The sequence below is a fragment of the Hyperolius riggenbachi genome, chromosome 4 (genome assembly GCF_040937935.1).
Source record: "Hyperolius riggenbachi isolate aHypRig1 chromosome 4, aHypRig1.pri, whole genome shotgun sequence".
Classification (NCBI taxonomy): Eukaryota; Metazoa; Chordata; class Amphibia; order Anura; family Hyperoliidae; genus Hyperolius; species Hyperolius riggenbachi.
This window is the reverse complement of record NC_090649.1, coordinates 434,369,192-434,384,886: the sequence shown is the minus strand read 5'-3', so window position 1 is coordinate 434,384,886 and position 15,695 is coordinate 434,369,192.

Genomic DNA, 15,695 nt, shown 5'->3' with positions numbered 1-15,695 from the left:
GTGCTCCAGTGTATGGAGTATGAGAGTAATATCAGGCACGAAGCAGCAACAACATCCATAGCAGTTATCATATTATGCTAATATGCTGAGCGTGCGTTCGCAATTCATATGCTGTGACAACACAGGGCAGTTTCTAGGCTAAACTGTTCATAGGGTGAGGGAGTTAAAATTTTGCAACCCCCAGTATGAGGTAGCCAAATATAGCCCCCAGTATAGGTAGCCTGGCATAGGTGGCCCCCAGTATAGGTAGACAGTATAGGTGGCCCCAGTAAAGGTAGCCAGGTGTCCCCTTAGTATAAGCCAGCCCCCAGTATTGGTGGCCAGATATGCCCCTAGTATAGGTAGCCAAGCATAGGTGCCCCCAGTATAGGTAGCCAGCATAGGTGGCCCCAGTATAGGTAGCCAGGTGTCCCCGTAGTATAAGCCAGCCACCAAGATTGATGGCCAGGTATGCCCCAAGTATAAGTAGCCAGGCATAGGTGCCTCTAGTATAGATATCCAGGTACACGTGCCCACAGTATAGGTAGCCAGCATAGGTGGCCCCAGTAAAGGTAGCAAGGTGTCCCCTTAGTATAAGCCAGCCCCCAGTATTGGTGGCCAGATATGCCCCTAGTATAGGTAGCCAAGCATAGGTGCCCCCAGTATAGGTAGCCAGCATAGGTGGCCCCAGTATAGGTAACCAGGTGTCCCCGTAGTATAAGCCAGCCACCAAGATTGATGGCCAGGTATGCCCCCAGTATAAGTTGCCAGGCATACTTGCCTCTAGTATAGATATCCAGGTACACGTGCCCACAGTATAGGTAGCCAGCATAGGTGGCCCCAGTATAGGTAGCCAGGTGTCCCTTTAGTGTAAGCCAGCCCCCAGTATTGGTGGCCAGATATGCCCCTAGTTTAGGTAGCCAGGCATAGGTGCCCCTAGTATAGATAGCCAGGTACAGATGCCCCTAGTATAGGTAGCCGGCATAGGTTGCCCCAGTATAGGTAGCCAGGTAGGAGGAGGGCACAGTGTAGGTGAAAGCCGAAGGGGGAACAGTGTGATACAGCCGCGAGGGGAGGGGAGCACTCTTCCTCCCTCCATCACCTCACACATAATGTGTGCAGGATATTGTTTAAATTTCTCTAAGTTTCACTCCTCCCTCCCCTCAGGCCACTCTCCGTGCTCTCCCTTCTAGCACAGCTTCGGCAGTGGCGAGCATTCTGACAACTCACCCCTTCCGGGCTCCGGTCTTCATACAGTAAAGCTCCGCATGCTGCCGGCTTCTCTGTCTCCAAGGTTAGAGGGAGGAGGACATTATTGTTCAGGTGTGCCTATGACTGGATGTCTATATGTCTAAACAAATCTATCAATGGAGCCCCACGATGAATAGTTATGTCAGTCATTTATGATGAGTATGCTAATCAGGGCCAGGCCGAGGCAGAGGCGAGAGAGGCTCCAGCCTCAGGGCACAGTGTAGGAGGGGGCACACAACTCACTCAGCTATCATTCCCCTATTGTGTTAGAAGCAGAGAGAAATAAGGAATATGGATACATGGCTGTGACTGCAAGCCAGATAAGTAGAGATTAAGGTGTTGGGGGTGTTGGGGGCTCTGGGGTGCCTCTTACTTTAATAGCAATCAGTGTGTAATGGCTGGGGGGTAGGATGGAGCAACGCACTTTGGTGTCTCAGCCTTTGTAACACCACTTATCCTTTATTTACCTCAGAGCCGGATTGTCCACAAGGCAAATCTAGGTAGTTGACTAGGGCCTGGAGAGAGTCTAAGGGCCTGTTGTAGGGGCAAACCCAGAATTTTCAAAGGGGGGATTCTTGAAAGGTCTCCCTCAGCGACGCACAATACAGTGTAATAATACGGTAGGACATCATGCTGGGTACACATAATGCAATTTACTGTCCGACTGACAGGATTTGACAATTATTTCTTAAATGTGCGATCTGCTCCCAACGGAATCGATCAGGTGCGGTTTGGATACAGATAATAATGAGGACAGCCGACTTTGCTAATGAAGAGGAAAGTGAAGCATTCACAAAGCATGGCACAAGGCTGTGCTCATACCTGACTCTGGTAAGTTCCCCAGAGCTGCTCCATGCTCTGTACACACACTGCTGCTCCATGTTCTGTACACACACTGCTGCTCCATGCTCTGTACACATGCTGCTGCTCCATGCTCTGTACACACACTGCTGCTCTATGCTCTGTACACACGCTGCTGCTCCATGCTCTGTAAACACACTGCTGCTCCATGCTCTGTACACACGCTGCTGCACCATGCTCTGTACACATGCTGCTCCATGCTCTGTACACACGCTGCTGCTCCATGCTCTGTACACACACTGCTGCTCCATGTTCTGTACACACACTGCTGCTCCATGCTCTGTACACATGCTGCTGCACCATGCTCTGTACACACACTGCTGCTCCATGCTCTGTACACATGCTGCTGCTCCATGCTCTGTATACACGCTGCTGCTCTATGCTCTGTACACACGATGCTGCACCATGCTCTGTACACACACTGCTGCTCCATGCTCTGTACACACGCTGCTGCACCATCCTCTGTACACACACTGCTGCTCCATGCTCTGTACACACACTGCTGCTCCATGCTCTGTACACACGATGCTGCTCTATGCTCTGTATACATGCTGCTGCTCCATGCTCTGTACACACACTGCTGCTCTATGCTCTGTACACACGCTGCTGCACCATGCTCTGTACACATGCTGCTCCATGCTTTGTACACACGCTGCTGCTCCATGCTCTGTACACACACTGCTGCTCCATGTTCTGTACACACACTGCTGCTCAATGCTCTGTACACATGCTGCTGCACCATGCTCTGTACACACACTGCTGCTCCATGCTCTGTACACATGCTGCTGCTCCATGCTCTGTACACACACTGCTGCTCCATGCTCTGTACACACACTGCTGCTCTATGCTCTGTACACACGCTGCTGCTCCATGCTCTGTACACACACTGCTGCTCCATGCTCTGTACACACGCTGCTGCACCATGCTCTGTACACATGCTGCTCCATGCTCTGTACACACGCTGCTGCTCCATGCTCTGTACACACACTGCTGCTCCATGTTCTGTACACACACTGCTGCTCCATGCTCTGTACACATGCTGCTGCACCATGCTCTGTACACACACTGCTGCTCCATGCTCTGTACACATGCTGCTGCTCCATGCTCTGTATACACGCTGCTGCTCTATGCTCTGTACACACGATGCTGCACCATGCTCTGTACACACACTGCTGCTCCATGCTCTGTACACACGCTGCTGCACCATCCTCTGTACACACACTGCTGCTCCATGCTCTGTACACACACTGCTGCTCCATGCTCTGTACACACGATGCTGCTCTATGCTCTGTATACATGCTGCTGCTCCATGCTCTGTACACACACTGCTGCTCTATGCTCTGTACACACGCTGCTGCACCATGCTCTGTACACATGCTGCTCCATGCTTTGTACACACGCTGCTGCTCCATGCTCTGTACACACACTGCTGCTCCATGTTCTGTACACACACTGCTGCTCCATGCTCTGTACACACGCTGCTGCACCATGCTCTGTACACACACTGCTGCTCCATGCTCTGTACACACACTGCTGCTCTATGCTCTGTACACACGCTGCTGCTCCATGCTCTGTACACACACTGCTGCTCCATGCTCTTTACACACGCTGCTGCACCATGCTCTGTACACACACTGCTGCTCCATGCTCTGTACACACACTGCTGCTCAATGTTCTGTACACATGCTGCTGATCTATGCTCTGTACACACACTGCTGCTCCATGCTCTGTACACACACTGCTGCTCTATGCTCTGTACACACGCTGCTGCTCCATGCTCTGTACACACACTGCTGCTCCATGCTCTGTACACACGCTGCTGCACCATGCTCTGTACACATGCTGCTCCATGCTCTGTACACACGCTGCTGCTCCATGCTCTGTACACACACTGCTGCTCCATGTTCTGTACACACACTGCTGCTCCATGCTCTGTACACATGCTGCTGCACCATGCTCTGTACACACACTGCTGCTCCATGCTCTGTACACATGCTGCTGCTCCATGCTCTGTATACACGCTGCTGCTCTATGCTCTGTACACACGATGCTGCACCATGCTCTGTACACACACTGCTGCTCCATGCTCTGTACACACGCTGCTGCACCATCCTCTGTACACACACTGCTGCTCCATGCTCTGTACACACACTGCTGCTCCATGCTCTGTACACACGATGCTGCTCTATGCTCTGTATACATGCTGCTGCTCCATGCTCTGTACACACACTGCTGCTCTATGCTCTGTACACACGCTGCTGCACCATGCTCTGTACACATGCTGCTCCATGCTTTGTACACACGCTGCTGCTCCATGCTCTGTACACACACTGCTGCTCCATGTTCTGTACACACACTGCTGCTCCATGCTCTGTACACACGCTGCTGCACCATGCTCTGTACACACACTGCTGCTCCATGCTCTGTACACACACTGCTGCTCTATGCTCTGTACACACGCTGCTGCTCCATGCTCTGTACACACACTGCTGCTCCATGCTCTTTACACACGCTGCTGCACCATGCTCTGTACACACACTGCTGCTCCATGCTCTGTACACACACTGCTGCTCAATGTTCTGTACACATGCTGCTGATCTATGCTCTGTACACACGCTGCTGCTCCATGCTCTGTACACATACTGCTGCTCCATGCTCTGTACACACGCTGCTGCACCATGCTCTGTACACACACTGCTGCTCCATGCTCTGTACACACTCTGCTGCTCCATGCTCTGTACACACGCTGCTGCTCCATGCTCTGTACGCACACTGCTGCTCCATGCTCTGTACGCACGCTGCTGCACCATGCTCTGTATGGACGCTGCTGCTCCATGCTCTGTACACACACTGCTGATCCATGCTCTGTACACCCTCTGCTGCTCCATGCTCTGTACACATGCTGCTGCTCCATGCTCTGTACACACACTGCTGCTCAATGCTTTGTACACATGCTGCTGCTCCATGCTCTGTACACATGCTGCTGCTCCATGCTCTGTACACATGCTGCTGCTCCATGCTCTGTACACATGCTGCTGCTCCATGCTCTGTACACACACTGCTGATCCATGCTCTATACACACTCTGCTGCTCCATGCTCTGTACACATGCTGCTGCTCCATGCTCTGTACACACACTGCTGATCCATGCTCTATACACACTCTGCTGCTCCATGCTCTGTACACATGCTGCTGCTCCATGCTCTGTACACACACTGCTGCTCCATGCTCTGTACACATGCTGCTGCTCCATGCTCTGTACACATGCTGCTGCTCCATGCTCTGTACAAACGCTGCTTCTCCATGCTCTGGACACACACTGCTGCTCCATGTTCTGTACACATGCTGCTGCTCCATGCTTTGTACATACGCTGCTGCTCTATGCTCTGTACGCACACTGCTGATTTATGCTCTGTACACACGCTGCTGCACGATGCTCTGTACACACACTACTGCTCCATGCTCTCTACACACACTGCTGCTGCTCCATCCAAAGTCAACTGCAGCAGGTAAAGAAAGGGGGCAGTGCTGTGAGCTGTTCTGGTGTCCCAACTTGTGCCTGTCCCCAGACACTGCACCAGCCCTGGTCTTAGGGGGAAATCCGGGAAGCTGTAATCCCCCCTACATTTGCCTATGGGCTCATTCACACTATGTGCTGCGCTGTCAGTTTTGTACGATCCACATGGCAACATGAAAGTCCATAGACTTTCATGTTACCATTCACACTACAGGTGTGCGTTCCCATGCGTTACGATGTAACGCCTCTGGGGACATAAAATCGCACGACACACACGTTTCCCGACGGGTACGGCTGCCGGCGTCTGCGCTCTAGCGCTCCCCGACATGCATTCCGTGCGTTGACCGTGCGATGGCAACGCAAGCACGAAATCGTATTCGTGCTTGCGTTGTGTAGTGTGAATGAGCCCTTAGTGTTGGGTGCTAGCCCCACGAAATCTTACTAAAAAAAGCCAGGTGACCATCAGCGTTGGGCAAATATATCTTGCCTACGGCCCCATGTCTGATCTACTTAATGCAGAGTAATGTGGGCCACCTACATCTGTTGAACATTGTGATATCACTGTGGAGTGGAAAATTTAAACAATATCCTGCGAAAGTTACGTCCACCAAAATCTCTGTTATGTCAAGGCTAGAAAAAGCCCAACAATGTATTTTTGTTCTGAAATCCCAGTGAAAATATAAGGGAGACAGTATTTCTGCTTTACACATTAGGACTTGCCTGGACGTGAAAGCCTCTGAGTACACTTCGGGGATTTCGGAAATTGTAGCTTGGCTGTGAGCGAAGACCAGAAGTTGCCATTTTGCAAATGGAGTGGCGGGGAAGCCGTATGGCCTCATTCATAATTTCACAACCGCTGCAAATATCAGCTGATGAATATTTATGTTATACCTGGCAAAAACCAGAAAGGAAAACAGGAATAAAAAAAAAAAATCCAAAGTTAGGAAAAGGTCATCTAAACTCTGCGGGATTTTTTTTTCCAGCACTTTCCATGCTTGGCCAGGAGCTACTGAATGAAATCATTATATGTGCGTACCCCGAATGAGTAAAAAGAAATGTGTTAAGACTGTGTTCAAAAGGGCTTTACTCGGTGATCAGATCAAGGATGTGGCTCAAGAGGCTCATGACAAACTGATTAAAGTATTTCAGGAATATGGGAACACAGGCTTAAAAAGACGTAAGTACTATAGTTTAAAAAAAAAAAAAAACGACCATAAAAAACTTAAACAAAATAAAGAAAAGCAAAGAAATGCAGATATATTTCATGTCCAGTTGATTCACAAAAGTTATCTAATTAATTATCTCACTTTATTTATTTTTCATTTCAGCCATGAAGCCTTGTACACACGCTGGATGGCTCGTTGCGATTCTACCATGTGAACGGCAGCCCCGGATCCCCAGGGCCGGATTTTTGGAAAGGCCACAATGGGTGGCTGCAACTCAAGGGAGTACCTGGACATGAAAAAGTGGTAGCTGCATATGAAAGAGAAGGCTGCAAATGGGGAGTAACACATGTAAAGGGGAGTTGATGCCCAAGAGAGCTGTGCATGAAAAAGAGAGGGGCTGTGTGAGAAAACGCGGAAAAGCCGCCGCGAGTGCTCAGGATAAGGTGGCTGATTCCGCGTCCAACATGGCGGATTCCGCGTCCGATGCGGCGGCTTACACGCTTAGGCCTACATCTGTCCACATGGCGGAACGCGGAGAAACTGCTGCGTGCTCGGATAGCGGTGCGGCTGGTTCCGCGTCCGGCACAGCGGATACATTGCAAAACAGATCTGGTGTGGCTGGGACTGATAGTCCACACAGTTTCAGAACGACGCTCGCGTGCGTTGAGAGGCAGAGCTTTTATGACAGCCAGAAAGGTGTCAGCTTCCCAAGCTGGTCAGCTGACAATTTTACCTCTTCCCATTGGTCCAGCACTTAGGGGAGGCGCTGGAGAGCGCTAGGGTATATATACTGGATGCTGGTCATTTCTCTGGTGTCTGCCGTTGCGATCACTACGTGGTAGCACTCAGACCTTTTGCTAATCTGTGTCGTTATTCTCTGTTATCCTTCAGACTAGTTCCAGGGTGTTGATGATCAAGGAACTCACACCCAAGATTAGGGAACTGTATTATCATTCTGTTATACTTCAGACTAGTTCCAGGGTGTTGACGATCAAGGAACTCACACCCAAGACTAGGGAACTGTATTACTATCCTGTTATATTTCAGACTAGTTCCAGGGTGTTGATGATCAAGGAACTCACACCCAAGACTAGGGAACTGTATTACCACTCTGTTATATATCAGACTAGTTCCAGGGTGTTGATGATCACGGAGCTCACACCTAAAGAATAGGCATTGTTATTATCTGTTATGACTTCCTGTTTTCCTGACCACTCTCTTGATCTCTGAATTGGTACTTCGCTATATCTGATACTCTGTTGCCAAACTCTGCTTGTCCTTGGATTCCGATTCTGTCTCCTGTCTTTGTACCTGATCTGTCTGTCTGTTGCCGACCTGGCCTGTCTGACCTCGAGAACTATTTCCCCTGTTGGGAGATAGTTCACAGACCTGTCAGTGACACTTCACCCCTGGTGTCACTCACACTCTGGTCCTTCCCACTCTCAGCCTGGCTCCGCTTCTTGGGGAGCCTCAGGCCATTGGAAGGAATCTGTTCTTTAGGCAGTACCTCATACTGCCTTGCACCCTCTGTACGGGTGATTTCCTCAAAGTATTACTGTTACACCAAACACTCAGTTATTACTCAGGTGTCCAGAGGTTAGAGATATATCTGATTATCGGTGATACTGCAGATCATCTATAATCGGGTATATATCTGTATTCTCGGTGATACTCCAGATCACCGGTAATCAGATTCTCTCTGTGTTACACCGATCGTTACAGGCTGCAGTACATGATGCACATGTTACACCTGGAATAGGGGGCTGCACATGGAATGGGTGCCACAGCATACTTTGCCTAGTGGCCCGGCCCGGATTTACCTCACAGGAGCCTATAGGCACAGATGTCCTGGCACCTTAGACTTTGCCCTCCATGAACCTGCAAACCCTGTGCTGGCTGTCCCAGCTGTCACTTCTCCCTTACTTCCCTTGCCCGTCATAGGTAGCTACAGGTGCCCCTTTGTATTAGGTAGTCAAAGACATCCTCAGTATTAAGTAACTAGAGGTGCCCCCAAGTATTAGGTAGCTAGAAGAGCCTCAGTATTAAGTAGGTAGAGGTGCCACTGACTGAATGGAGACCCCTTGTATGCAATGCAGATGTTGCTAGTATATTGCGCATTACACAAATAATGTTACATGCGTTACATTATTACGAGCAATATTGCAGCAGTTGGTCCCTAATTTATATACCAGCCAGGGCACTATTTGTATGGAGTCTGTGTGTCCTCCCTGTGTCTTTGAGGGTTTCCTCCAGGCACTTCAGTTTCCTCCCATATCCCAAAAGCATACAGATAGTTGGCTTCCCCCTAAAATTGATTGATACCAGGCTATATAAATACTAAATAATAATAACAAATGTGCATGCTGTATACATAACATGGGTTGCGCTATGTGCGCAACACACATTACATTACATGCATGGCATAAACACAAAAATGTATTTATTTTTTGCAATGGTAACCTGTACTCAAGTGGTATTCTGTATGGGGGTGGGTGATAGAGGGGGTGGTGGAGGGAGAGGAGGAAATCATAGGTATTTCATAATAGTAATACTCAGGACTCCACTCACATTTGAATGACTAGGGATGATAAACTCGAAGGTACCGTGATAATGATGTTTATTCATGTTTGTCAAACGGAGATTCATGTGATTCCAAAAAACTGAATTTCAGCCATTTCCTAGTTGTAAAGTACTTTCTTGGTAAAATACCTCATCCTACAAAACATTTCTATCCCCCCTTATGGCGTGTTTGATTCATCATCGTGAAAGGTATTTTTTTCTGGTCACTAGAGGGTGCTCTATGTTAAGATTCTGACATTTTCACAAGGTTAGAGGTTAGTAACTTGCTGATTTATTGACTAAACTGAAAGGCTTAATTAGGTTATAGTGCTAAAATGGGCCTGTAGGCTTTTCTCAATAACAAAAATGTATTTCTTAACGAAACAACTGGCCTTGTTTGAAAGTTATTCAAAAACAAAACTACCCTTTAGTATGTTTGGGTTCCAACAATTATATGTTTAAATGCTTCACTAGGCTAAGTTCACAGTGGGCATTGTGTTCCTTGTAACAGCAGGAATGCAGCGCAATAGGTAAGCGTTGCCCCACATCATCCGTGCATTGCGTTGCATGCAGTGAAGCATACAGTTAATGAAAGTACGCTTCACTGTTACTGTTAACCCATACATTTTACGGTAACACACTACATGCAGTGTGTTATGATGCCATATTCCATTATTCCCGCTGCACTGTGAACAGCGCATAGGTAGTGCATTGCATTGTGAATGTAGCCTTACGCTTAACCACTTCAGCCTTCAGTGTATTTTCACCTTATGCATCTGAGCAATTTTCACATTTCAGCACTCATTAATTCACTAATAACTTTATCACTGCTCATCACATCTAGATGATCTATATCTTATTTTTTCCGCCACTAATTACACTTTCTTTACATGGTATATTTTGCTAAGAATTATTCTATTCTAAATAAATTTTAATAGGAATATTAAGAACAAAATTGAAAAAAAATCATTATTTCTCAGTTTTCTGCCATTATAGTTTTAAAATAATACATGCTACCGTAATTAAAACCCACGTATTTTATTTGCCCATTTGACCCGGTTATTACACCATTTAAATTATGTCCCTATCATAATGTATGGCACCGATATTTTATTTGGAAATAATGGTGCATTTTTCAGCTTCCATTGCTATTTACAAGTCCATAATTTAAAACATAACAGTAATATACCTTCTTAACATACATGACAAAAAAGTTCAGTTCCTAAGATAACTATTTATGTTTTTTTTATTGTAATTTTTTTTTCAGCATAAGTTTTATTGGGGTATTTATGGGAGAGTGTGGTAGGGAAAGAGTTAATTTTAAATACTGTGTAGGTCTCTTTATTAAAATAAATGTATGTAGGTGTAATTTTACTATTTGGCCTCAAGATGTCCTCACTCATAAGCTTCCTGCGCGTAACAGGAAGTAATGAGTGTAAGGGTAACTTTCAGTGTTTCCAAAAGACCGCAGGCATCTCATTAACACGGGGACCTAGATCAATGAATGGGAACTGCCGACTGGATATCGGCAGGAGGACCACGCACAACCAGAGGGAGGATGGCCAGGACATCACGGCAGGAGGACCACCCGCAGCCAGAGGGGAGGATGGCCAGGACATCACGGGAGGAGGACCACCCGCAGCCAGAGGGGAGGACAGCCAAGATATTGCGGCAGGAGGACCACCCACAGCCAGAGGGGAGGACGGCCAGGACATCACAGCAGGAGGACCACCCGCAGCCAGAGGGGAGGACGGCCAGGATATCACGGCAGGAGGACCACCCGCAACCAGAGGGGAGGACGGCCAGGACATCACGGCAGGAGGACCGCCCGCAGCCAGAGGGGAAGACGGCCAGGACATCACGGCAGGAGGACCACCCGCAACCAGAGGGGAGGACGGACAGGACATTACGGCAGGAGGACCACCTGCAGCCAGAGAGGAGGATGGCCAGGACATCACGGCAGGAGGACCACCCGGTACCAGGGGGAGGACGGCCAGGACATCACGGCAGGAGGACCGCCCACAGCCAGAGGGGAGGACGGCCAGGACATCACGGCAGGAGGACCACCCGCAACCAGAGGGGAGGACGGCCAGGGCATTGCGGCAGGAGGACCACCCGCAGCCAGAGGGGAGGACGGCCAGGACATCGCGGCTAGAGGACCACCCGCAGCCAGACGGGAGGACGGCCAGGACATTGCGGCAGGAGGACCACCTGCAGCCAGAGAGGAGGACAGCCAGGACATCGCGGCAGGACGACCACCCACAGCCAGAGGAGAAGACGGCCAGGACATCGCGGCAGGAGGACCACCCGCAGCCAGAAGGGAGGACGGCCAGGACATTGCAGCAGGAGGACCACCCGCAGCCAGAGGAGAGGACGGGCAGGACATGGGCGTCCGCAGAAAACTTTTCGGGGGGGGCAAAAAGGCGGGGGAAGAAGTAGAAAAATTGGGGGTATGTTGCGTGCCAAAAAATGGGGCTACGTCATGCGCGCCGCAGCGAAAAATGGGTGTGGTCATGGACCAGAATGTGGGTGTGGTCGCGGGTGGAGACAAGTTTACATGAATTTACCAATGGTGGGACATTAGATTAGGACAGTGGTGGCGAACCTTTTGGAGGTCAAGTGCCCAAACTGCAACTCCAAAGTCACTTATCTTTCGCAAAGTGCCAACAGCAATTAAAACTAAATACAAACATTTTAACTCATACATTATGGAAAATCCAAGTTGAAAATAAACTGTGAAGATAAACAGTTTCATCCATCCTACTCTTCAAAAAGGTATTTATTTTTTAGAACCTCCCAGTTTCATTTTCTGATTTAAAAAGCTGAAAAAATAGGTTTAATGCTATTGTCTCATATGACGATGATTCAGATTTTTCCATAGTCTCGCAGTTAGCAATCATGTGACCCCCAACAAGACAAATTCAGCAATCATGAGGCCCCCCATCAAGACAAATTCTGCAATCATGAGGCCCCCAACAAGACCAACTCAGCAATCATGAGGCACCCAACAAGACAAATTCAGCAATCATGAGGCCCCCAACAAGACAAATTCAGCAACCATGAGGCCCAAACAAGACAAATTCAGCAATCATGAGGCCCCCAACAAGACAAATTCAGCAGTCATGAGGCACATAAATAGACAGCATATCACATAAATAGGCAGAATGCCCCCTTAATATGGTAGACACCTCTCACCTGGCTTCTGAATTCTCCTTTACTGGCTGCTGTGCCTGGCTGGCCTGGCAATACTGTTTTTGGCTGGCTTGGGGATGATGTGTGTGCCGAAAGGCCTGGCAGTGATGCTGGGCTGGCCTGGCTGGCGGTGATGCTGGGCTGGCCTGGCTGGCGGTGATACTGGGCTGGCCTGGTTGGCGGTGATGCTGGGCTGGCCTGGCTGGTGGTGATGCTGGGCTGGCCTGGCTGGTGGTGATGCTGGGCTGGCCTGGCTGGTGGTGATGCTGGGCTGGCTTGGCTGGTGGTGATGCTGGGCTGGCTGGCCTGGATCGTTTAGGTAGTGACAGGTGCCTCCTAGTTTAGGTAGCGCCAGGTGCCCTCTAGTTTAGGTAGCTCAAACGGATGTGATGCGTAGAAGTCTTTATGCGGACGTTGTCGCTTTTTTCATGCGTATTTTTATTGCGTATTCGCGTGGTTTTTCAGGCGGACGTTGTAGGCGTCCTGGTGATTGGTTGGGTGTCCCACAATATGGTAATCTCCTCCCGTGGAGCTAGAAACAATAAATGAGACATTGTAGAGTGTTTTTAAATGTTTAAAATGTGAATTGATGTTGGAAATTGGGTTTTTAATTATGTATAATGAGTTGTTTGTGAGAACTTAAGGATATTGTTTACAGTCTATGATTGGCAGATCTCACTCATGCATATGTAAGTCTTCCATCAGGTCCTCTCGAGACCTATATAAGATGTGTGTAGTGTGTAATGAATTGTCAGATGCTGCAATGATTTGAGAAAGAAGGATCGAAACGCCTGTGCGTCATCATCATGCAGACCTGTTTTTACTCATGTCTTTTTTACAAGAGCTATAAATAAAGAAACTTGAATATTGGATGGTGCGGACCTTTGATGATTACTCTAGTTTAGGTAGCGACAGGGCCCCCAGTTTAGGTAGTGACAGGGCCCCCCAGTTTAGGTAGTGACAGGTGCCTCCTAGTTTAGGTAGCGCCAGGTGCCCTCCAGTTTAGAAAGCGACAGGCCCCCCAGTTCAGGAAGTGACAGGGACCCCACAGTTCAGGTAGTGACAGGAGCCGCCCACCCCAGTTCAGGTAGTAAAAGGGACCCCACAGTTTAGGTAGTGCCAGGAGCCCACCAGTTCAGTTAGTGACAGGAGCCCACCAATTCAACTAGTAACAGGGACCCCCCCAGTTCAGGTAGTGACAGGAGCCCACCAGTTCAGGTAGTGACAGTTCAGGTAGTGACAGGGACCCCACAGTTCAGCTAGTGACAGGGACCCCCCAGTTCAGGTAGTGACAGGCGCCCACCAGTTCATGTAGTAACAGGGGCCCCCCCATTTCAGGTAGTGACAGGGACCCCCTAGTTCAGCTAGTGACAGGAGCCCACCAGTTCAGGTAGTGACAGGGACCCCCCAGTTCAGCTAGTGACAGGGACCCCCCCAGTTGTGATGGTGGCGGGGAAGAAAGGAGGTCTCCCCCCTTTCCTCACCTTGGGGATCACCCTTCCTCGCCAGCCCTCCATAATGCAACGGTTGGCAGGCGGCAGTAGAGCGGAACACTTCCACTATTCCCCTACGCTAGGGAGATCTGTGCGTCGCTGGTCTGACGTCACTGACCAGACCAGCTGCGCACAGAGCCTACCTCGCGAGCAGGAAATAGAGGAAGTGTTTTGCTGTGCTGCTGCATTATGGAGGCGGGGGGGGGGGAGCTAGTAAGGGGGAGCCCCAAGGTGAGGGAAGGGGGGGATGTCCCCCCTTCTCCACTGCTATACCTGCTTGCTCCTCCTTCACTGCGCTGAGTCGGGTGGGTGCCCTCACTAATTTGGCCAGGGGCGGCCAGGGGTGGGGGCAGCGGGCGGCCAGGGGGAGGCAGCCGTCCCAATTTGCCATACGTGCGGATGCCCATGGGCCAGGACATCGCGGCAGGAGGACCACCCGCAGCTAGAGGGGAGGATGACCAGGACATCACAGCAGGAGGACCACCTGCAGCCAGAGGGGAGGACGGCCAGGACATTGCGGCAGAAGGACCACCCGCAGCCAGAGGGGAGGATGGCCAGGACATCGCGGCAGGAGGACCACCCACAGCCAGGGGGAAGGGTGACCAGGACATCACAGCAGCAGGACCACCCGCAGCCAGAGGAGTGTACGGCCAGGACATTGCGGCAGAAGGACCACCCGCAGCCAGAGGGGAGAATGGCCAGGACATCGCGGCAGGAGGACCAACCACAGCCAGAGGGAAGGGTGACCAGGACATCACAGCAGCAGGACCACCCACAGCCAGAGGAGTGGACGGCCAGGACATTGCGGCAGAAGGACCACCCGCAGCCAGAGGGGAGGACGGCCAGGACATCGCGGCAGGAGGACCACCCACAGCCAGAGGGAAGGGTGACCAGGACATCACAGCAGCAGGACCACCCGCAGCCAGAGGAGTGGACGGCCAGGACCTTGGAAAATGCAGCAGTGGAGAGCATTGCGCCGGCAGGAGCAGGTAATATCGCTTACCTGCACACTCTGCATAAGTTATTCCATATATTTGGAATATAAGACTCGCCCGCTTTCCCCAAAAAATTTTGGGTGAGAAAAAATGCGACTTATATTCCGAAAAATATGTTAGCCTTTTTTTTTTTTTTTTTTAATAACATTGCATTATTCTGTCATATTTGAAGCTTACAAACTACACTCAGCATTATCTATAAAAGAAATGGAGCGCACAATAGTGCATTACCTGTGTTGGTTTTTATTGCAAAATTTAATGTTATACTCACAAGAATACAAGTTTAAAAGCGCTTCTCAGCGGTAAAGCCAACCGCTTATTTTCCCAGGCAGGGCGGCAGCAGCGCATTTAGGGCACAGTTCAGCAGAAATCAAATGCAATTAGGGCACATTTTCTTACTGTGCTCTCTCTCTCTCCACTAACCTCATTTTAAACTGTGAAACCGAGCAGAGCTAACAATCCTTTGAACTTTCCTGCAGTAAAATCTTATCTGAAGTTGTCTTTCACTGTTTCTTTGATGTTTTAGTGCTTCAGAAAATAACACTGTAGCCAACTAAATTAGTTGGAGAGCTCAGAGAAGCCCTTTTGCATAGATAACTCTTGCTGTACTGGAAACAATGTGATACTCATATCTTCACTACTGATGTTCTATTTATTAGTTGTACTACACATACAATTCATAA